Here is a 23,778-nt window from a genome sequence, read left to right as displayed (position 1 = left end):
TATCACCCCCCTTCAGTGGCTCACTCCAGTCCTCAGTCTTGCCCCTTCCTCCAAGAGCAAACCGTAGTCTGTTTTAGCTACTCTCATCACTGGCAAGTGGGGGGAAAAATGGGGGGCCCAGGCCTGCCCGCTACTCTGGGCCCCGACCCAGGGACCCTGTAGTAGAAGCCACTTACTGCCCTCCTCCAACTCTCCTCTACTGCCTGCTTCCCTCAGCCACTTCCCCATAGCCCCAGCACCTTCTCTGCCCCTTTGTGTCAGGACCCCAGTCTGGCAGTGGTCAACCTAGACCTCCCCCAGCCTCTACTGACCCTGCCAATCCTTGCTCCATTTTGGGCACTTCTCTAAAAGCCAGTTCTTCTCCCTTTGCCCTCCAGGGAGACACTGCCCTCCTCACTGCCTGGAAGCCTTCTTATAGGGCCCAGCCTGGCCCTGATTGGCTGTTTTCAAGCTTCCACTTGATTGGCTCTTAATAAGCCCTTCCAGGATTGGCTGGGGCTCTGCACAGCCTCTCTGGCTTGCTTTAACCCCTTCCACACCAGAGTGGGACATCCTATGTGTATGCTTTATAATTCACACTAAGAATGGTGTATCCCCCACTGTCTCAGCAAATGTTTAATAATGGAGCACAGCAGTGTTGTTTCACATTATTAAAATATAATCGTTTTAAGTGAAACATACTATCGGAATTTTGCTAAAGGCCGAAAATGTGCCTGGTGTTATGAGACATGGAAAACCAGACCGAGTCAGATTCTGATCTCATTTAAACCAATCTAAACCAAGAGTAAATTTGCAATGGCATTAATCTTGATTTACACTGATGTAAATGCCCCCCACCCCGAATTTAGCCCCCCTTCATCCTGAAGATTTTACAGTGTAGGCACCAACCCTGTAAGGGTCTGTTTAAGCGGACACTTGCGACCAAGTAGACCCCCATGTGGAGCAGCTGTAGCATGCATAGTAGTATATTGAAGCATTGGACAATAATTAAAGTTATAGTTATTTAACAATATTTTCCAAAGTAATTATCCTTTTTAAAATTGCTTGATCATAGGATTTCATAAAATCTTATGATTTGCAATGAGTCTTCCAATCAGTTAAAAATAATGACATTCACTCTTTTTGGCTTTATTAAATTTAAAGTTATTGCTACTTTTGTTTGCATATGTAACTAATTGGGGGAAGCTTGGTGAGGGGAATTCTGCCCTCAGATACATATGGTGCATTTTACATCAACAATAGCCTTTGGCACATATCTGAGGTCAGAATTTGTTCCCAAGTTTATACTGCTGTGTACTGAAGGATCACAAAATTCCCAGCTTGAATCCATGAACAGAGAGGACGACCTTTTATTAAATGGAAAAAAAAAAAAAAAGATTTGATGCTTGAGCTCTAATCTATAGAACAAAGACCAACATTTTTTTGGGGGGGGGCAGTTCTTCAGACACACACAAATACAGTAGGACAGAAGGTGGTAAGCAGCAATGGGAGCACTGTATTACTTTCAGATAGATCCCAAGCCTTCCTAGCCAATAGACACCATCAGTTTGTTTGCATGCAGACATTTTAGGCCCTGTCTACACTGGCACGTTTCTGTGCAGTAAAGCGGCTTTCTGCGGTGTAACTCCTGAGGTGTACACACTGCCAAGCCACTTAGTGCGCAGAAATGGCTTACTTGCAGTGCTGTAGAAAAACCCACTCCAAAGAGAGGCGTATAGCTTTCTGCACTGGGGGGTGCAGCGCTGCGGTGCCGGTGTAGACACCCTGGTTGATTACAGCACTGCGATTGGCCTCCAGGAGGTGTCCAACAATGCCTGTTCTTACCTCTCTGGTCATCGGTTTGAACTTTACTGCCCTGCCCCCAGGTGACCAACCATCATCCCCACCCCATAAATACCTTTAGAATTTTGAAAGTCCCCTTCCTGTTTGCTCAGTGATGTATGCAGTGGTCTCAGAGCATCTTTCCAGGTGGCCATGCCTGCTCCACGCACCAGGTGATCCCCCCTTAGAGCAATGCCGAGTTGCTGGACCTCATCAGCATTTGGGGAGAGGAGGCTGTCCAGTCCCAGCTGTGCTCCAGCTGTAGGAATTATGATACCTATAGACCAGATTTCATGATGCATGCACACAGGCTTGTTTCCCAAGGCTTGTTTCACTGCACTCAGTGCTTGTTTTCCAAGCCCAAAAGCGGCGTTCCACTGTGGTCAGCACCTCTGTGAATGCCACAAGCAATCTCGTGTAGTAGCTAGCTAGTATGCATGGTGAGATCAATGTCACACTCTTCTTGCCTTTGTAGCGTAAGGAATAACTCCACTTTCACTTGTGGTGTGTTAGTCAGAGCGAGCAGCATACTGGTCAGCAGTTCAGGATCCATTCCTGCAGACCAAAAAGGCAGAGCGCGCAGTACGCAAACCATTGAAAGATGGTGCCAAATGTGGATGGAAGCACAAGTATTGCTGGGATGCGAAGCAATGCATCATGGGGCATTGGGACAGGACCCAGGATGCCCCATGACCCCCTCTACCTTCCCACAAGTCTTCGCAGCAGAAGAGGAAGAGGTGTTCTGTGGGATACCTGCCGAGAGTGCACCGCTCTGAATACCACTGCAAGTGCTGTAAGTGTGAACATGCTATTGCACAGGCAGCTGACAATGTGAACACACAACAACGGTTTCCCTTCAGCGCTCTCTGAGCAGCGCCATATCTGCTGGCACTGTAACTCTGCCAGTGTAGACATACCCTTAATTACCATTAACCCCATATTTATTAGATGAAAGAAATGGTACAAAGTACATCTCTGGTATCCCCCAAATCATAAAGATTTTCATAGACAATTACAATAAAGAGAAAGGAAGCTGATACTATTATGGCATCTTTCTTCTTTAGCTGATGTCCAAGAAAGTATTCAGATATCTTATTAGCCATATCCAGATTACTATATTTATATATAGATAGCCTTATGCAGTTGATTTCTGGTTGCATAATGATGCAACTTATCCAATGTCCGACTGAAAAAACACTGATGATTCTGTACAGACAACTAAGTCTGCAGCGTTTTTTTTTTACTGTAGTGTCAGCCTATATCTTGGCACAGAACATTCTGTGCCATATCTAATTGTGTACAATCCATTTTAGTAAGTGGAAATTCTGTTTCTGTTCCACTTATCCAATTTTTGACAAAAAATGTTTGGTACGTGTCTTCACAGAGATTGAGCTTTTTAACGGAGGAAATACACATGTAAGAAATTGTTCCAATTCCCTTTTCAACTTAAACACATTCTATTTGAATCAAAAGATGACATAATACCTTCTAGTGGTTATTTTTTTTTAGGCCTTGGCAAGATTTTCTTCTACAATAGGTGTAATGGTTGTGTGGACTATTGGCCATATTTTCACCCAGTTCTCTGTTGTCGAGATTTTAACCAAAAGTAGGATCCTCTGCCATTTGTCAGATGTGTATGCATACTGTTTCATCATCCTACCCTCACACACTATCTTGTCTTGCCGGCTAGAGCTTTAACCTAAAATGTGTCTTTTTCTCTGGAGGTACATGAAAAATGTCTGCTAGACAGACTACATTTATTCTTCTGGACCGGATACAAAATAATTTCCTTGTCTGTTACATATTCTTGGGTAGCCTCTTGCCTTTTTCTCTTGTTTGTGAAAAGTCTTTAAAGTAGATTTCATCTAACACACTTTACACGTTGCATCCGATGAAGTGAGCTGTAGCTCACAAAAGCTTATGCTCAGATAAATTGGTTAGTCTCTAAGGTGCCACAAGTACTCCTTTTCTTTTTACACTTTACACTGAGTATTAAGGTTAAAAGGAAACTAACGCTAAAATCAGTTGAAAAATACAGAACTGCCAAGGATAATGAAAATTTTCATGTCACTAACAAATGGAAGAGGCATTAGTGTCACAACTCTCAACTGCCTTTCTGAAAGAGGAGGCACTTGCTCTTTTTGGCTGTATGTGTATTTCCATCCTATGAACCTGCCTAGAAGTAAAGTTATCCCCTTTTGTTTCAATCTTAGTTTGAAATTTCCGTTTTGTTCCCTTGTGTCCAAATTTCACTTGTGTTTCAGGTTGGCTTATTGAGAAGTGTACATAGTCTCAATCCCAGCAGTAGGGTTGTGGACAGGGATTGTGATACATACACAGATGACTGTAATAAAAAAAGAGGGGGAACAAGATGTCAACAGTATTGAAGAGAACAAGTTGACTGTACAAAAGGCTGTAGCTGCAACATCAAAATGCTTAAAAAGAGTATGTTAGTACAGTAGAGACACAAGGTGGGTGAAGTAACCTCTTTTATTGGGTCAATTTCTGTTGATGAAAGACAAGTTTGTGAGCTACACAGAGCTCTTCTTCAAATCAGAAGAATATGTATGTTTTAGTGTTTCTCTGCATTATGTACTCTGACTGCCACAATAAAGACTTTCATTCACTTTTAGTTTCAGTTTCACTTTTTGTTTTGCCTACATTACCAGAGGAGTAGAGAGGGGGGAAAAAAAACAGTGGTTTGCATGTGCTTTGCCTTTCAAACCATGGCCTGCTTTATACCGTGGAACTGTTGAGGTATACTTAATCCCTAACTAGACAGATACCACTCCGTGCAATTTTACAGTAGTATTCAGATATGGCTACAGCTCTGCCTACTGAACATAATTATTTTGCACATCCCTGGACTACCCTGGTGGGGCGGGGGGGGAAATCGTGACATCTCTAATGAAGAAATAATCAATTGATTAACTTTAAAGGGTGGAATCTTTATTTCCTTCAGACTGATTGTCCCTCTGTCTGAACAAAAAAGGCTGATTGCTGAAACAGTTGTCTCACAAATAAATGTTCAAGTGGTGTGGCCACAACACAGTGGAATCCCCTGAAATGTAGAAATTGTGGGTTTTCACTTGTCACAGTGCAGGGCAACTGCAACTGCATTGCCCCTCATGGCCCAGCAAGGGAAATCAATTTATGTGCCCAGCTCCACAGCCATCACTTCTCTTTGGCAGATGCCCACATCTCTCTCCCTCCTGACTGGGGTATTTCCCGACTGTACAGTTCACCTGCCTACATTGGGAACTTCCCAGAAAAGTCAGACTGCCTAAAGAGGACTGTTTTACTTTTCTCCTCAGAGACAGTGTAATGGTGAGGCCCCCACCTCTCACAAGCGCTTCTTCTGATCAGGTATGTCAGCAGTAGTCCCAGTCCTGCTATCGACCCGTATCCCCCAGGCTTCCTTGGAGAGGTAGTTTTATTATGCCAACAGGAGAGGTCTCTCCTGTCTCCATAGAGCATTTTTGCCAGATACACTGCAGCGCTCTATGTGTAGACATGCCCTAAGACTTAATTCTGACTAACAGGGAAGAATTGGTTATAAATCTGAACATAGAAAGCACTGTGGGTAAAAGTGATAGATATTCTGATTCTAAGGAAAGGAAGGAGTGAGAACAACAGAATAAGGACAATGGACTTCCACAAATTAGACTTTAATAAACTCAGAGAACTTGTAGGTAAGGTCCCATAGATAGGCAAGGCCTTAGATTTTCTTCATGAACAGTTAGCTCACAACAATCTAGGGAGTGAATCTACCCGCAACAGCCTGCTGCAGTCACACATGGTGATTGTTAAATGTGTTTTCAACTCCTGGGGTCATCTGCAATCTCCTCAGGTTGCTGTAGCACACCACCAGGCACCAGCCCCTCGCAGAATGGCAATAGGGTCAGGGCAGCATGAGGGTGAGCACCTTTCACCCATCTTCTGACCTGCCCTATTGCAATTGCACTCCAGGATATCTCTGTTTCCAACTCTCATAATTTTATTACGTCTTGCGATATCTCATGTTTTACATAAAACCCCAGCTTGGAAAACAAGTACAGTACGTTTTCTAGACCTCATGGTTTGGGAGACAATCATGAAAATCTGACCCAACCGCATCCTAAAGGCTCAAAAACCAGAAGGCAAATGGAAAAAAAAATGTAATGCTAATCTTATGATTTTTAAGCAAGTCTCAAATTTTGGGGGGGCTTGAATGTTTGTGGTTGCCAATTCTGGAGTATGGCCACATGTTCCTGTGACAGAATGTGAGTCACTTAAGGCTACGTCTGCACTGCACTTTTGCCAGTAAAACTTTTGTTGGTCACATACAAAAACACACCCCTGACCGACAAAAGTTTTACCAATGAAAAGTGCCAGTGTGGACAGCGCCTTGTCAGTGGGAGACGCTCTCCCGCCAACAAAGCTACCAGCCCTCTTTGGAGGTGGTTTTATTTTGTGGTCAGGAAAGCTCTCTTCTGCCAACAGAGAGTGGCTACACTGTGTACCTTACAGTGACACTGCTGTAGCTGCTGTCTCATCACTCTAGGCACTTCCTAAGTGTCTCCACATGGGTCAAATTGACCATAGAATTGATTAAGCACCAGGTAATTAACCTATTAACAAGTGATTCAGCATGAGGGAAGAGCTGGAAGGAAAGGCTGGAGAAGCCTGGGATCTCACAGAGGGGAAATCTCCCAAGCATCTGGGGAAAGGTAAAAGCTTTATGCGGGGGAGCAAACAATTGTATAGCATGTTGTAATTGAAGCACATAGTGTTGAATTTGCCATGGGGGTGTGTGAAGACTCTGCAACAAGGAGTGCAGGGTGAGGGAGCCCTGCCTTGTGTCAGTTCCAAAAGGAAGGAGAAAAAGGCATTTTGTGGTATGTATGGAAGTAGACTATGAGGCACATCATGTATTGGCTTTCCAGAGGTTTCATGCTACTGCTAGCTTGTGGCACAGCATAAATTACAAGTAGATTTGTGACATGCTATCTGGTGTCACAGACTTCTTTCCCAATGGATTCAAATTGACCCCTGTGCTGAGAACCAGCATGAAGCCTAGACGCTAATTAAGTCAATGAGCACAGGGTTTGCCATTGTTTTGAGGCCAGGAAATGCATTTTTAGTGATTCAAGTCTGTGGATTTTTCTGAAAGGAGTTTTAAGAAAATATCCAAATGACAATTAGCTTTAGAAAGAGTTTTGAGGAGGAATTTAAAGGTAGGATGAGAGGATGCATGGAATATAGCAGAAAGGAGGCTTTTCTTCTAGAAAAGCAGTAAAGTTGCCTCCCACACCCACCCAGAAGGACTCACTCAAGAAATAGGAAGATGACACATTTATTGAGAGCCTGACTCTTTGCTTCTGTGAATTAACAGAGTGTCATTAAAGACGAGGGAGCTATGCAGATATTCAATAGTAAAGATCTGGCCCATAGCTTGCAAGAGAAATGTCAGCATGGAACAGCGTTTAGCTTAAAAATGGACTAGTGTAATGTCTGGGAGGTGGGCCAGAAATAGAACTACAGTAGATCTCTTCCTGGACAATACCTTAATTTCTTTTTTCCCTTTCTGTAACTAAAGAAGAAAACAGCCAGCAGCCCAATTCCACAGGGAAAAGTGATCTCTTTAAAGATCTAGCTTCTTCCATTTTCTGTTTGTACACTTAAAAAAAAAGACACCTTATTGGCTTTATCTAATCTGCACACAATTAGAAGTATAATAGAGAAAATATTGGCTGGCACTTTTGAAGGACACACTATCTCTATTCTCTTACAAGGAGGAGAATAAATCAGGGGATTTGTGATAACCTTTGTGCTGGTCACAGGTCTTTTGGGTTTCTACCTATAAGCTGTGCCAAAGAATGACTTTTGTGTTCCCTACGGACAGACAAGAGTGATATATTCTGTCACCAAGAGGTTGTTTATCACAGAGCACAAACTTGAAAGTTAAGCCAGGTTTCTTGACAAGTTTACTGCAGCGTGTAACTATTTCAGGAAACCCAGTCCAAGTTTTGATGATCCTAGGTTATGAAGGGCAAACTTATGGGTTTTGGGTGGAAATCAAGCGAGGCAGAGGCTTTACCTACACTGAAAAATTGCTTGGTTTATTGTGACAGAACACATGATACCTAAATGTTTGTGTAGACAAGCCCTTAGCTTGCAGCTTGCTGGGGTGTGAACCTACTCTTCATTAGCCTGTCATGACATGCATTAACTGTCCATGTGGACCCTGCTGATATGCTAATAGTTCATTAGTGCACTTTGCTCTCTCCCAGTCTGAAATGGGAGTAGATTAAAGCACACTACCAAACTTGCCAACACTGTGTGCTAAATCTTGTTTAACATTATGTTCATTAACCTTGAGATTGGTGAGAGCTAGACTCCTGGGACCTGATTGGGCACTCCTGGAGTGGACCACAGAGTGGGGGGCTACAGGTACAGTTCCCCTGAAACGGTGTCTTGCAAACTGGTGTGTCTGAACAGGGTCCAGATTAGGGATAGTGGTGCAAATTTGGAGTCATTTGTTAAAGAGATACAGGACCCAGGGAAATAGGTCATCTCCATAAAATTTTCCTGTCCTGTTTCTTGCGCCCACTTGGGATTCAAACGATTGTGCTGATCAAGCCCAAACACATAGCTCGTGCCTACTGTAGCAGAGGATGGCCTGACGTCCTCACATCCCTTCAACTATCAGATTGCTCCTCTCCCTGACCCCTCATACCTAAGAGAGGACAAGAGATGGCAGTCAGCAGAAGGAATGAATTTAGGGACAGGAAGAGAGCAGAAATGAGGGCTACAGAGCTGTCAGGAATGTGGTTACCAGCACCTCAACTGCCACCTGTCTGCCCTAAAACATCCAATGGCCGTGGAAGGGGGGAGGGGAACGGGGGATCTGGCAACTGTAGGGAGTGCAGCTCTCAAGCTTACTTTGGCTGCAACCTCAGAAGCAGGGATAGGAGCTGCATTCCTGTTGCTGCTGCAGCTTCAGCTGTCTGAGGAGCTGGGCTGGTATCGTAGGTCCTGGGACAACTTTGGGGACAGGTTCCCTTGTCCCCTTATAAGCAGTGGGAAAGAAGTAGTGCAGAACCTCTTCTCTAAACCTACCCTAGTAGGTGGCAGATTTCAGAGGAACAGCCGTGTTAGTCTGTATTCGCAAAAAGAAAAGGAGTACTTGTGGCACCTTAGAGACTAACCAATTTATTTGAGCATGAGCTTTCGTGAGCTACAGCTCACTTCATCAGATGTTTACCGTGGAAACTGCAGCAGACTTTATGGTGCTCTGATCCCCTGAGCCAGGACTGTTGCAGCAGGAAAGGAATGAAGCTGATTTGAAAAATTACAACAAAATATTTCCCAGTTGGAATTGGCTGATTAATTGAAACTGAGAAATTCTGCTTCAGTGCTTAGATTTGGACAAAGTTCCAACAGAGCCCTGGCTGCCAGGTCGATTCTTGTCAGAAACCTGTTTGATTTTCTGCCAGCTCACCTGCCCACCTCCTCAGAAGCCCATTTGGTGGGTGAGAGTCTGGGAGCCTCTTGGCTCCTCAGCAGCCTGGATTTCCAGGGTGTGTGATTCTGGGGCAGCCTGCCAGGTGCACTGCCCTGAAGCCACGGCTCCATTTCCTTTGTCACAGTTGGCTTTCATTCCGAATCAGAATACAATCAAATTTCAAAGTCCTCTGCAAAATGGAATTCTTTCTCTGTCCAACTCCAGAAAGGAGCTCTGTTACTGCCCCCTACACCTTCCCTTACCCTATCTTAGAAGGGTTTGGGGCAATTACAGGGGGTGACCTCAAGGTAAAGGTATCTAGGCTCGCCTTGCTGCTGCTAGGGTCAGAGGATGTCAGGGATCCTAGTTCCTGGGCTGCTCCCTGATGAGGGAAGGATCCTTGGGTCTCCCCTCACTCTAAGGATGCTGATGCTCAAAGAAGGAAGAGGGAACAATTATAGCTCCACTTCCTTAAAGGTGGAATAAGGAGCAAATGAGAGGTGCCCGAGTGCTGTTTGTTACCACCTCTATTTGTGGAACGTGGATGTGTATATATTTCATAAATAAAATAATTACAGCAAGAAAACATCTGACTCCCTGTCACTGATTTCTCCTGCAAACCCCAAAATCTGATACTATTTTGTATCACAAGAGTGCAAGTGTTTTACCACTGAATTCAAAGGGAGAAGGAGCAGACCCTAAATTTGAGTTCTTCTGTCCAGTAACCTTGGTTTGGCGGAACAGGAGATGCCTTTGCTGCAGGGGCCTGTAGTTTCCTATTCACTCTTTCATAGACTCCAAGATTTTTGCTGTTATTGTACACCCTCTTTCCACTAGTTCTTTCTTATTCTCAGCTAAAGAGATGTCAAATCCTATATATTAAGCACTGATATAAATAAATTATGACCGTTAGGTGGAATGTTTGCAAGTCTTAGCAAAATGCTGCAGCGCTTCCTTGCAAAGTGAGGCCTTCATTTGCAAACAAGGAAATGTTAATGAGAGTTCATTAGCCTGGAAAGTGGCTACTGCTCAGAGCAAGCACCCAGAAATATTACAGTACATTTATTTTTTTTCTTAGAATTGAAGTTGCTAGCAGTTTTAACCTTTTTAATGATAAGGAGGAACTATGAACTCTTAGAATAAGCTATTTAACAAAGCTGGTACAAACACCAACAGAGCAATCTTTCTGAATATTGAAAGTTAATTGGTTACCTAGGTGCTTCTGAAAACTTTACCCAGTGTGTTAAGTGTAAAACGAATCACTTGCTTAACCTTAAAAGTAGAACCAGCTCTAGGTTTGCAGGGCCCCTTGCTAAGTAAGGTTTAGAGAACTGCAGGAGCTAAGATAACCTAGGTAAGAATTGAGGGCTTTGTAACTTGACTGTGAGTGGTAGAAAGAGCTCTTCACTGCAGACATCTGATCTGTCTGCCACTCTGCGAGATGGAGATCTTTCTTTTTAATTTTTGCAGATGGAATCACATATCTGAGTTTGAAAATACCTGAATCTGTAAGTATGTCTTTCTCTGAGCACTCTGCTCCCTATGGAGAAGGCTGCTTAGAATATTGTGCTTGAACTGCAACTACCATCTCATATATTACCAGACGCAGTTATATTAATCTGCCTAGAACTAGGAAGTAAAGAGGAAGTTAATAAAATATACAGAAGGTTGCCATGAAGTTCCTGTTGGGGGCTAGAAATTGTATGTTGGGTCATGAATGCTCACAAAATTGGGGTTGGGGTGTGGGAGGGGGTAAGGGCTCTGGTTGGGGGTGAGAGCTCTGTGGTACAGCCAGAAATGAGGAGTTCAGGGTGCGGGATGGGGCTCTGGGTTGGGGTGGGGGAGTGGGGTGGGGAGGGAGAGGGCTCTGGCTGGGGGTGCGGGCTCTGGGGTGGGGCTGGGGATGAGGAGTTTGGGGTGTACAAGGGTGCTCTGGGCTGGGACTGAGAGGTTCGGAGCGGGATCAGGGCTGGGGCAAGGGGTTGGGGCGTGGGGAGAGGCTCAGGGGTGCAGGCTCCAGGCAGCGCTTACCTCAAGCAGCTCCTGGAAGCAGCAGCATATCTCTTCTCCAGCTCCTACGCATAGGCACGGCCAGGTGGCTCTGCACACTGCCCCATCTGCAGGCACTGCCCCTGCAGCTCCCATTGGAGCACCGGAGGGGGTCATTGGAGCACATAGGAGCCGGAGCGGGGCCATGCCGCTGCTTCCAGAAGCAGCCGCGGCTTCCAGGAGCAGCCCCTGACCCTGCTCCCTGGCTGGAGCACTGGAACAGGGCAAGCCCCAGACCCCGCTTCCCACCGGGAGCTGGAGGGCTGGCTTAAAACAGCTGGCTGGCTGTAGTTTGCCCACCCCTGCTGTAGAGATAGGTCTTGCAACATTGTGTGGAAAATGCATAAATACCTCTTAAAAATATGGGCCTAAGTCTGTCTCGCTTTCAAAAGTGACTTTGGCCCTTCGTAGCGTCAGTCCCATTCACTTTCCAATCCTTTAAAAATCTAAGCCATAGAGGCTGTTTTCCCACCCTTACCACCTGAAAACCTGTTTTGTACATCCCTTCCACAACCATGGAGTAGAGAGGCTACCGTAGAATGTGTGTTGGGGGCGGGAGGGTAGCAGGGAGCCTGCAGTAGTGTTATCCCCACCCCCTTGTTTGCTCCTCAGTGTTTAATTGAGAAAGTGTGAAGAGTGTATCCTCTATTACCTTATCAAAATGCATAACCTTAAAAAGAGAGGAAGGATGGTCTTGTGGCAAAGGCACGGGTCCAAGACTTGGGACATCTGGCTCAACTTCCAGCTTGGGCCCAGACTTACCACATGACCCTGGGTTAGTTACCTCCTTTCTGTATTTCAGTTCCCTGTCTAAAAATGGAATACCAATATTTCCTCTTTCCAGGTATTGTCTTGCCTCTGTATATTGTAAGCTCTTCATATGATCTGTCTGGAGCACTTAGCACACTAGTGCTGTGATGTCAGTTGGGGCCTCTGTAATAAATAATAGGTGATTAACTAATCTTGGGCTCGTTCAAAAGAGTTAAGGGAGCTGAAATGAAATTTTAGGGGAGAAAAAAGGGCAAATGTATTTTAACTCCCCGCCCCCACTTTCCCAGTACTTGTCCTGTCACTGATTCAGATTAAAAGTTTTTGGGGGGGAGAATACCCTTTTCCTCACCCTCCACTGATTTTTAGTATCGACTTAGCATGATATTCACGCTGAACAGCACTTTCTGTCTTACATAAATTCAGAGTGCTGGTCTGAAAAAGAACTAGCACACTTCTCCTTTAAAGAGACATCGTCAAGTTAAAATGTTAAATATGCATTTTGTAAAAAGAAACATTAATAAAATCTAAGACCAATTTAATCACAATAGAAATGTTTCCAATATCTATTTACATTTAATTTTCAAAGGAGTAAACACCTCCCTGTAGTGTTTGAACCCAAACACTGCAGAACCTGCAACCTGAAAGTGAAGCTGACAACTACAAATAAAGCAAAAAGAAAAGGAGTATTTGTGGCACCTTAGAGACTAACCAATTTATTTGAGCATAAGCTTTCGAGAGCTACAACTCACTTCATCAGATGCATTCAGTGGAAAATACAGTGGGGAGATTTATATACATAGAGAACATGAAACAATGGGCGTTCTCTATGTATATAAATCTCCACACTGTATTTTCCACTGAATGCATCCGATGAAGTGAGCAATATAGCAATTCAGAGTATTTCTATACATATACCTAGATTAGTGGTTCTCATCCACTCCACACTCGGAACACCCATTGATTTAGCTGGATCCCACCTCCTGTTTACTAACATGGGAAGGGTAGTGTTGTCATGATCCTCGGATACCTGTTTGTGACCAAGTAGTTTCAAAGAGAGAAGGAAAAACAAGTTAAGGTCCATTCTTTCTGGAAGCACTAATTTTGCTACTGACAGAGTCCATGTATGGTTTATTTCATATCCACAGACAGGGAGTGTAGGGGAAAGAGGTTCGGAAGGAAAACTGCTATGCTGGGAGAGATGTCTTGTTTGTTCTTAACAAGGAAAATACATCTGCTGATTAGCTTTCCTTAATTGAGTTGGGATTATAATTAGTTCAATCTTCATCCCTAGACTGCATTTGTAATGAACTGTGTTTTCATTGTGTTTAGTCTTTCTGTGCTTTTCTGGCTTTTTCATAGCCTTGCTAAGCAAAAGATTTACTTTTTGTATTTGTTCATCCTATTGGGTTGGTTTAAAATAAACATAAAAGTCCTAAAATTCAGCAGGAAAAGGAGTTGTGTGTATCTTACTTAAGTAATGAACAGTTGAAAGAGAAGGATATTTATAACATTAAGGACTTGTAAATTGAATGTAACAATTTTTACAAGGGGCGGGGAGAAGTAAAGTATCTAAAGGTGATTATTATTCAATGTTAGATGGAAAAAGAAGAGAGGATTTGTAAAGAAATTGTGAGGAAAGGGTGGTGGAATCCCAGAGAGCTAAAAACCGAAGAGGAAGTTAAAAGTGGCTGATAGTTTAAAAAAAAAATAGGCTATAAAGGTGGTAAAATTCACTATTGGGGAAGTTGTTGAAACTCCATTGACTTGTCTCTAACAGCATTGTCTAATGGATAGCAATTACTTCTATGGATTTGTGCCCATTCACTGCAGGGCTAAATTTGGGCCCAGGGCTCATATTTTAGAGAACAGATGTGCCCTGGAGTGATGCACATCCAATATAGACATCATAGCAGGGTTTAGAAGTGGAAAATAGTGATGACTTGATTCTGATTGGTCAACAATTTTGCAATAAAAGGACAAGGATAATAGATCAGGTGTTTATGTATAAATGGCTCAGATTATGACTATTACGTGGGATGTAACTGGATTTATTCAGAATGCTAGGGAGATGCCTATTATTGAAATCTACTGACAATGAGTGAACCAATTTGAGGAAAAATTCTCAAATTCCAAATGCAAAACCAAACTGAGCCTGAACTTCTAAATTATTTAGAATACTAAATAGGCAATATAACCAAGAATTTAGAAGGAATATAAACCCTCATGTTTCAGGGCATACACAAGTCTATCTATTGGGGATTAAGAAGAAACACACCCTTGGAGCAAGTTATCCCATAATTGCTTACATCAGTGTTTCCTGCACTTTCTTCTAAAGCCTGTTACTAGCCTCTATGTATGGCAGATGCTGGACTAAATGGATCACTGTTCAGATCCATTAGTGCAGTTACTATGTTCCTAAATATGACATAGCTGATATAAGTATCCTCCATTTCCCTACGAAATTTCATGTCTTTACTGAACTCCATCTTAAAATTTCAGCAACCTTTACTGGGCCAGCTACTCTCTTCAAACCTTATGTGCAAACCTTTCTTTGGGGTCAGAAGAAAAGAATACTGTTTGTGGCACCATTTGGTCTAGAGAAGACCTGGATCATGTGAAAGTCAACTGGATAAATTGGCCAGAGCCTAGGAGAGTGAGTGCTCAAGCTTGGACTCCTAATGCCTTCTGGGATATCACAATGCAGAGAATGAGATGGGGTAGAGAGCATCTTTGGGATTAGGGTGACTCAAGGGTGAGGGAGTGGTAATTGAATGACAAAGACATAGCAAGATAGGCCAGGGAAGGTAGAAGGATCTAGCTGAGATAGTGGGTGAGAGGGTGTGAAGGAGAAAATGGCATGTGGAGGATAAGGTTTGTGGATGAGAGGACAAGGAAGGCTAATAGATTTTTTTATTAAGTATCAAAATACTTTTAATCTTATCTGAAACAAACCTTTTTTAGATGTATATTTCATTAATATGTAGCATATGAGGATAATAGTTACATAAAAGGAAATCTGAGCATTCCAGGCAGTTCAGAAGGAAGGGGCTGAAGGGTGGGGGACAATATTAGAAAAGCAGTGCCTTCAGTTACTTGTTTTATCAGTTAAATAAATGAAAATTGTGCACCCTAATACAGAGAGAGTGCCAGATTTGTCCTTGGTGTAATGCCACAGTACTTACTGAAGCTACATCCAGTTATGAAGTTAGTGTATGACTCTTAGTTAGACAAATTATCCAATTTTCTAGTAATTATAGATGCATTGGTAGCGCAAGAACTGCCTATTAGAGAAACATAATGGGGTTAAAACAAAAGAAATCCAGATATAACTGTTTTTATACGCTTTGCTTTTATTAGTCAATATGCAAATACAGTGGGCAATTCCAGGAAGTGCACCATGGGATTTCAGCAAGCACTCAAATAAAAATGAAAAGCTTTCAAAATCATTGTTAACCAACTTAAAGAGCTTTAATCATTTTTCTTTATACAGCTGTACTGTAACAAATCATTCTGACAAAAGCGCCACCCTTATTTTTTATTAGGTCTGAACGCAGCTGTTGGTGCCTTTATCTAATTGAGGCATAAGCCTAGTAAACTGAATTTGGTAGCGTATTGATTGTTTCCTGTACCTCTTTTTTTAAAAAAAAAAATCTTACATCATCAATCACTTTCACAGATCATTAACTTTGCTGTACTTTTTACCCAAACTTCCCCTGAATTGACAATCATTTTCAGACCTTGCATCAGTCAGTCAAGTTGATATTACAACAGAGACCATACGTTTTACAGCTTTATCTCAGAGTTGCTCCCCATCATTTAAAGTTACTCAAAAAACGTTATACACCATTTGTCAAGTGGGATCACAAACCCACATCTATTCCTTTTGTGAATACATTCCCTTCCTTTCTCAGTTGTCCTTTTCTGTGTTTTTTATCTGTCCCTTTGTTTCTCTTTGATTTGGTAAAAGGATTTTGATCATCTTGAAATATATGGAGGCCATTGCTTAACATGAACATAAGACCTCATAGCTCTGTTTCTTTAGAAGAATATGTCATCGTGACTTTGAAATCATGAAGTATTTTATGAAAGATCTATCAAATGCCTTTCTTTTCTTCCCCATAGCTCTGATGTCTCCTCTTCACAAGACATGCAGTATACACAGAATCCCAGGGATAATCTGAGGCTCTCGAGGGCTATTGAAGTCAACAGAGTTATGCAGATTTATACCAGCTGAAGATCTAACCTTATGTCTATTACAAAATCTCAGGTGAAGTCCTGACCCTGTTGAAGTCAATGGGCAAAATTCCCACTGTCTTCGGCTGTCAAAATTTCACCCCAGGTTTCTACTTGAAATCAGAATGACTAGCTATTGTAGTGCTGCATAGCCACATGTTAGCACTAACTTATTTAACCTGTGATTGCTTTTACAAAGTTATTATTTAAATAAAAGGAGTACTTGTGGCACCTTAGAGACTAACCAATTTATTTGAGCATGAGCTTTCGTGAGCTACAGCTCACTTCATCGGATGCATGCCGTGGAAACTGCTGCTGTAGCTCACGAAAGCTCATGCTCAAATAAATTGGTTAGTCTCTAAGGTGCCACAAGTACTCCTTTTCTTTTTGCGAATACAGACTAACACGGCTGTTACTCTGAAACCTGTCATTATTTAAATAAAGGAGTTATCTTTATCTGGCTGCTTGTTGTCATGGATCAGGGTGCTGAAACATTTTGGATATATCTGAACTAGGATGACTTGCTGTCCTAAGAATAATTCACATTAGTTACTGTCTACTTCAACTTCTCTTATTAAGTAATTGTAGAAATTAACACAAATAAACCAATGCAGGTGTGAGAATATAATCTACTCTTTGAATAGTTGGCAAACCAATAGCTCAACTGTGGGACATGGAGTCCAATAAAAAATCAATTTTGTTATTCTAGTCAGCCAAATCTTCTAGGAGACATCTTCATTATTCATTGGCAATAACCTAACTTGAAGTTTTCTTCAAGTAGCAGTAACATTTGATGATAGAAAATGAAGGCCAATAAGCAGGATGGTGTATGTGGCTATGTAAAAAGAATGGGCCTTTGGGAAATAGAAGAGCTGAAGCTGTAACAATTATATTTTTATGGCTCAAGACAGAAATAAAATGTTGAAATGGGAAATTAATGCAGAGGCTTAGTTGGAATGCTATGAAAAACATAGAAGCTGGGCATATAAAATCATTTTCATACATCAGTGTGTCTGTTTCTGAATGAGCAATTACATAGGAGCTAAGAATTATACAGGAGGTTACACTACTTCATTTTCTGTCACAGCAAAATGCTGGGAAACCCTTCATTAAAAATCTACATTGCATGAGTTCTACTTACAGGAAGTTCTCATGCAGATTATAGTAAGTGCTGAACCTTTTATGAGTTACAGGTTAGTGTCTCTGACTTTTGTCTTGGTGATGTCATGGTCGTGTATGCAAAGGAACATTAATGAGCTACTGTGAGCATCAAAGTAAACTGTGATACAGTATTACTTGAGACAGTGTCATTTCTATGCCTAAAAATGCACAGGTTAGCAAAGAGAAGGTGTGGGGAGGTGGAGAGAATCAAATAACACACTGTCATTTAGAAATTAATTACAATAGGTAACTCTCACCTTTCTTGCTGTAATAACACTTAAAAATAATTTATGTATCCAAATCTCTCTGGTGGCTAGTCAGAATACAGTAGACTTGTTTTGGTTTTGTTTTCAATTTGTTATGCTGTTGTGCATCCAGGCTAAAAGAGGTCTATAATTACTGGCAGCAGCAGTTAGCAAAAGCTTGGGATGCACTATGGTGTGTAGGTTTTAATTTCCTAAACCTTATTTACAAATCCTACATACTCTACTGAACACTGAAGTTAAATGTCATCTTTGATTTAGCTCATTTGATTAGGAATATTTAGGCCAAATACTTAGGTTCACATTTCTACATGTGTGTGGTGCTACTTTGTTCTTTTACTACCGCATGTGAAAATCCCCAGGTTACACGCACAATAGCAGATATTGGTGTCTAAGCTGATTACCTTCCTGGACAGGAAGTCTGAGGGAGGGGTGATGCAGAAGCCCAACTTCTGGTATATCAAAACAATTGAAAGTGCATCCCTGAACAAAGAGAATCTCTATCAAGCACTTTGGGAACAGAGTGATTTACTGAACACCACTACAGGTGTGTGCATATCTAACTATGCATATGTACTGTAGGAGATTTGAGCAGGCATCTGGGTGTCTGTGCACAGCTATTAATTTATATTTTTATATTACAGTATTGCATAAATGCCCCAAACGTAATCAGGGTGAAACCATTTTGTTTGGGTTTGTACATACCCTTATTAACAAACCATCTTTACTCTAAAGAGCTTCCAATCTAAGTAGACAAGACCGAGAGGATGGGAGACCATTCTTTTTCCTATCTACACTTTACATATGGGGAACTGAGGTCCACAGAGGTTGTGTGACTGTGGCCAAGGTCACACAGGAAGTTGCTGCAGAACCAGGAATTGAACCCATGTATCTTAAGTCAAAGTCCGATGCCTTAACTAAAAGGGACCCAATCACTTAGCTGTGTTGATACTACAAACCAGACTCTTGGTGTGTATATATACAAATATACCATATTTCAAAAGAGATGCCCACCTGTAAATTACCCTTTTGAAACACAAGGCAAGAAATATAAAGATAGAACAGCTGTGATAGCAGCTAAGAGCCAAATTACAAAAAGGTTCCCATATGAATAACTAAATTAAATATAATTCCATTGTTAACTTCCAGAATCCTCTTGGTTTGGTTTGGTTTTTTTAAATAATCTAAACTGGCATTTTAAATGAAAATGAATTTAAGACTATCTAAAAAGTTTAAGCTCCCCTTCACTCTGTCATCACTGGTGGACTCCTGGCTTCAGGTTGCTCATGAAGTAGGATAAAAGAAAAGGAGTACTTGTGGCACCTTAGAGACTAACCAATTTATTTGAGCATGAGCTTTCGTGAGCTACAGCTCACTTCATCAGATGTTTACCGTGGAAACTGCAGCAGACTTTATATACACACAGAAATCATGAAACAATACCTCCTCCCACCCCACTGTCCTGCTGGTAATAGCTTATCTAAAGTGATCAACAGGTGGGACATTTCCAGCACAAATCCAGGTTTTCTCACCCTCCACCCCCCCACACAAATTCACTCTCCTGCTGGTGCTAGCCCATCCAAAGTGACAACTCTTTACATAATCAAGTCGGGCTATTTCCTGCATAGTAACACGGCTGTTCCTCTGAAACCTGTCATGAAGTAGGATAGTATCTTATGCTGCCCCAGTGCTGGCTTTAGTTTAGTTTAAGATGTATCTTGCACAAGGCAGCATCTTAAAAGGCTTTCTCTGAGTCATGAAACACTAGCACAGAGACTGGGCACCATATAAGAATGTGGAGAGTAGTTGCAGCCGCAATAAAACTTCCTCATAGTGCTTTAGTGACTTTGATGCCTTTTCTGGCTTGCTACATCACTACTCCTCTGAGAACAAAGTCCAAATGCACTCCCTTCTTCTCCTGTTCCTTTCCCTATAGCGCCCCCACTGAACAGAAGGTAGCATCAATTGCTGCATCATTTCCCCCACCAGCAGGAGATGCTGTGGGAAGCCTGAGGAGACTGTATAAACAGTTTATCTTTGACTTCATGAAGAGGCAATTTTCTTTATTTGGAAAGAATAGATAAACATACTGCTAACTCTACAGTAAACAGGTATCTATTGCTGCAAATTGCCAGTTTAACAGTAATCAGCCCAGTAAATCAGGAGGAAAATGCTCTGTGGTTTTTAATAGCCAGGCCGTTTTTAGTGTGGGGGTAGTTCTCCATCCAATTCAATTATTTTGCATACAGGTCACAAAAATGAACTTAACCTTAAAGAGCCAATAGGACTGCAGTGGGTCAAGAAAGTTTGGGCAGAATTTCTAATCAAGACTTGCTGACCGACATGCAGAAATATTAGAATACCCATGACATTAAAGACAAGATGCTGAATGTGTCAACAGGAAGCTTTTACTATTTTTTTTTTAATACCATGTTTTTATAATGCATTTGTTTCTGTTGAACAGTTTTCGGCAAACCACTTTTCTGGGTTTTTTGTCCAGCGACTATGATGCAGAAGGACATCAGTCACCTCACGCTGCACAACATAATGCAATGAGATTTCCATAAATCTGAACAACTTAAATGGGAAGCCAAGCATCATCCAAGCGCAGTGGTGGTCAAAGTGCAGACTGCAAGTCAAATACAGCCTACTGAGCTCTTAATGAGGCTCAGCACTACCCTCCACTTTAGTAGGGAGTGATGGTGTGTGCAGACATGGCTGTTCGGGGCCACTTAGATCAAATCAGAGTATTGCGTGCTGAGACGTGTAGTCTGTGTGGGCTTCACCTCCCTATTAAAGACGTAATGGCAGCGATCTGCTCTATTTCACGGGCAAGATTCTGTCACTCTAACTTGCACTGAGTAGTACTGTACTTTAATTTGCAAGTTGTCCTATTGCCTTCCATTGGGTTGCGGACAACTTGCAAATTAAAGTACACCTGGGTTTCCTCCATTTTTGAGGAGTTAAATAGTATAAATCAATAGTAGATAAATCTGCAGTACTTAGGTTTTGTTACTTGAATGGGGGTTTTGCTTGAGTGAACAATAGAGTTGTCTGCCAACCTTGTCTCTGAGTAACAACTTCAGGATTTATTTTATTATTTAAAGGCTTTTCTGTGGCACTCATCCCCACTGTGCCAGAGCACTTCACAAACATAAATACATTTAGCCTCATGTCAATCCCTGAAGCATGATTAAAATTTGGCCCAAAGTGACTAAGTTGTCAGGTGAGTTGACTATTGACTGATATGCTCTTCGTCTCTTTATTTGCTATACAAGCAGTCTAATCATCTTAATGCTTGGCTTAACCAAAGTGTGGCTCCTTCACTCTGTCTGCAACCAGACTTCTTTTGAACCAAGCAGATTGGCACGTGGCTGACTTTGCTGTCAGTGTGTACTCTCTGCTGCTCTTTAGACAGCTGGCAGCGATCCCAGTCTCTTCCATTCTGGAGATCCTACAATTCAGGTTCATAGCTGCCTAAGCCTCAGATGTTTGTTAAATTATGTAAAATCCAGGGAGAGAGACAAGAAAATGATAGAAAGCATTAGCAGTTCTTGGGGGAGTTTAACTGTTTAGACTACAATTGAGCAAACAAAGTCTGAAAATAAATTGTAGAGCACATGGAAACTGATTTTTTCGGCCTGTTTTCCAAGCCTGCATCTCTGAGAGAACAGTCCCTTATGGGAAATAAATGTAATTTGGTGTCTAATTGTTTGAAGTAACAGCCATGGCCGAGAGTATGGTTGTGAAAGGTAGTATCAAGAGTAGAGCTAAATATATATATATATATATATATATATATATATATATATTTACCACTTTTGTAATTGCCACCTTTTTTTCCCTTGTGGGGTTGCATTCATTTTTCTACAATGCACAGTCAACCTGTGGAACTCCTTGCCAGAGGATGTTGTGAAGGCCAAGACTATAACGGGGTTCAAAAAAGAACTAGATAAATTCATGGAGGATAGGTCCATTAATGGCTATTAGCTGGGATGGGCAGGTATGGTGTCCGTAGCCTTTGTTTGCCAGAAGCTGGGAATGGGCAACAGGGGATGGATCACTTGATGATTACCTGTTCTTTTCATTCCCTCTGGGGCACCTGGCACTGGCCACTGTCACAAGACAGGATACTGGGCTAGACTGACCTTTGGTCTGACTCAATATAGCCGTTCTTATGTTCTTAGGTCATGCTCATTTAAGTCCTATTTTTCCCCAAAACAAAATGTCATCATGTATGTTAACCCTACAACAAAACTTTGATGGCAAAGTTTCCTGTGAAACACCTCGCATGCTGAATGTCACAGTTTTAGATTTAACTACACCTTTTTCTCCCTTTTCCTAGTCTTCCCAACAACACCTACTTAAAGGTCTCGGGTTTCTTAGTTGTCACCTGTCTTGGAAAGGAACCCCCATCTCTCTCCCACCAAACCAGTAGTTTAGGTTTGCAGTCCTCTTCATGGTGATTTCCCCCAAGCTGGTCTGAGCAGGGTCCAGCAACTTTCTCCAGAGGTTACAACAGTGTCTGTCAGTTTCCAGCTAGTCTTCACAAAGCAAAAGACACTTTTTCTTATAATAAAAGCATTCCAGAGAAAACAAACAAGTTCCTGTCCACATGCTAAAAGCTTACCAGAGGTCACCTATCAATCTTATGAGGCTCTAGTAAGCCAAAATCTTTCCAACCCTCTACAAAGGTTGTCACCCCTCCTCCCCCTTGGACAGAAGGTCTGAATCAAAAGAAGGCTCTGTCAGTTGAAACTCAGCCTTTTTATATAAAAAAGCCCTTCTTTGTTTGTTGGTCTGTGGAAAATCCAGTTTGAGCCAGTATCTGCAAGCCACCCCAGGGGTGGTACCTTGCTGTAGGTGTTTACTATTTCAGTTACTAGCACCCACCACTACTTTTAGTTCCCAGAGAAGCTGTGGTAACCTTCTCCCCCTTCCCACTCGCCTGGACAACCCTGGGAATTGCATATACTCCCTGGCGCACAATGATTCACAGATGATTCATAAACTTCACACAAATGACGTACATGCCCTTGCAATATCTGTCATACTGAATGCAACTTAAATGACAGTCTGCAGAAACAGTGTCTCCCAAAGGAGGGGTTGAATGTACACAAATTTGTGCTCTGTTTTTTTCCTGAGACACCTGCCGTGACCCTGCTGATACATCCAGTAAGAAAAAATATTTGGCATCGGCTCTCTTCCTAAAAACTTAATAATGGAAAATGTTCCCTTCATATGTATGTAATTCTTTTTGGGCTCTGCGGGGAGAGCGGGGAAGAAGACTGAATGTACCCACTCTCTTGATTCTTCTGCTCACTCTGATTCCCAGAGCGATAAATACCTCCAGCTCCTCTTTGAACCTTTGTTTTAGGGTGAGGGAACTTTCCTAGGGGTGTGAACTGGAGACAGATGGGCTCTTTCAGCTCTATTCTCTACTCTGAGAGCTTCTTTATTCCCTCAAAGTCTTCCTCAATTGTTGTTCCCCAGGCCCTCCAAAGACAGCACCCTCTTGATGAGACAAAAGATTGATCTTCTTTTAACCCAATAGTAGGTGGTAGTTTCCCTGTTATTTCTACTACTATTTAGTAGTAGTATATCTTCCAAATTATTTACGCATACATTTAATTCACATATTCCTTTAGTGGAAATAAGCTCACCTGTGTAAGCCCTGAATTTTGCCTATTTACTTTTAAGTTGGACACTGACACACAAGCCAATGTGTTATAAGGCTTTCTCTGGCAATTCTAAAAAAGTAATCAACCCGTTTGCTTTCAGATAGATAGTTCAGTCATCTTCTGCTGCAACGTTATGCGTTGCTCCTATGAAGAATTCATCTGAATTAGTGGTACCATTGTCACACTGTTTCTCCATGCTATGCACATGCTCTGCTGCTGCTTGTGAACTCTTGCAGAGTAATATAATCCATTGCAATTCTGGTATCTTTTCCAATATGCTGGACATTCTGTTGGATGCCACAGCATGTCTGGC

General features: G+C 42.0%; 1 protein-coding gene across 1 annotated transcript in view; it reads left to right on the top strand.

Moving 5' to 3' along the window:
* DSEL (dermatan sulfate epimerase like) overlaps positions 1-16,321 on the top strand; it is a 33,684-nt gene extending 17,363 nt beyond the window's left edge. Inside the window, exon 3 of the transcript XR_012157270.1 lies at positions 16,250-16,321. The gene's annotated coding sequence lies outside the window, so the exon portion shown is untranslated. The remainder of the gene's footprint in view (positions 1-16,249) is intronic.
* Positions 16,322-23,778: the final 7,457 nt, after the last annotated feature.

The sequence above is a fragment of the Lepidochelys kempii genome, chromosome 2, assembly GCF_965140265.1.
Source record: "Lepidochelys kempii isolate rLepKem1 chromosome 2, rLepKem1.hap2, whole genome shotgun sequence".
NCBI lineage: Eukaryota > Metazoa > Chordata > Testudines > Cheloniidae > Lepidochelys > Lepidochelys kempii.
Note: the sequence above shows the minus strand (reverse complement) of the source record. Positions and strands in the feature narration are given on the sequence as shown.